Source organism: Mastomys coucha, unplaced genomic scaffold (assembly GCF_008632895.1).
Source record: "Mastomys coucha isolate ucsf_1 unplaced genomic scaffold, UCSF_Mcou_1 pScaffold22, whole genome shotgun sequence".
In the NCBI taxonomy this organism is placed as follows: domain Eukaryota; kingdom Metazoa; phylum Chordata; class Mammalia; order Rodentia; family Muridae; genus Mastomys; species Mastomys coucha.
Window position 1 is genome coordinate 99382104 of NW_022196905.1, and position 237 is coordinate 99382340.

The following is a 237-nucleotide window of genomic DNA, read 5'->3' on the forward strand; positions in this document are numbered from 1 at the left end:
CTGAGATGAATGCTTTTCCAAATTATCACAGCCAATGAAACAGATTCTTACCCTCACCTAATGTCTGTACCACCCTCCATTTCTGTCTCATTGTTCATTGAAACAGTTGGTGAATGACTTTTTGGATAGACCATCTTAATATACACACCATTTCATAAACGAATGCAACCAGTTCTCTGTGGGCTGAGAATAAAGTCACTCAGTCAAGTCAAATAGCTTTGACCATAGCAGGAAGTC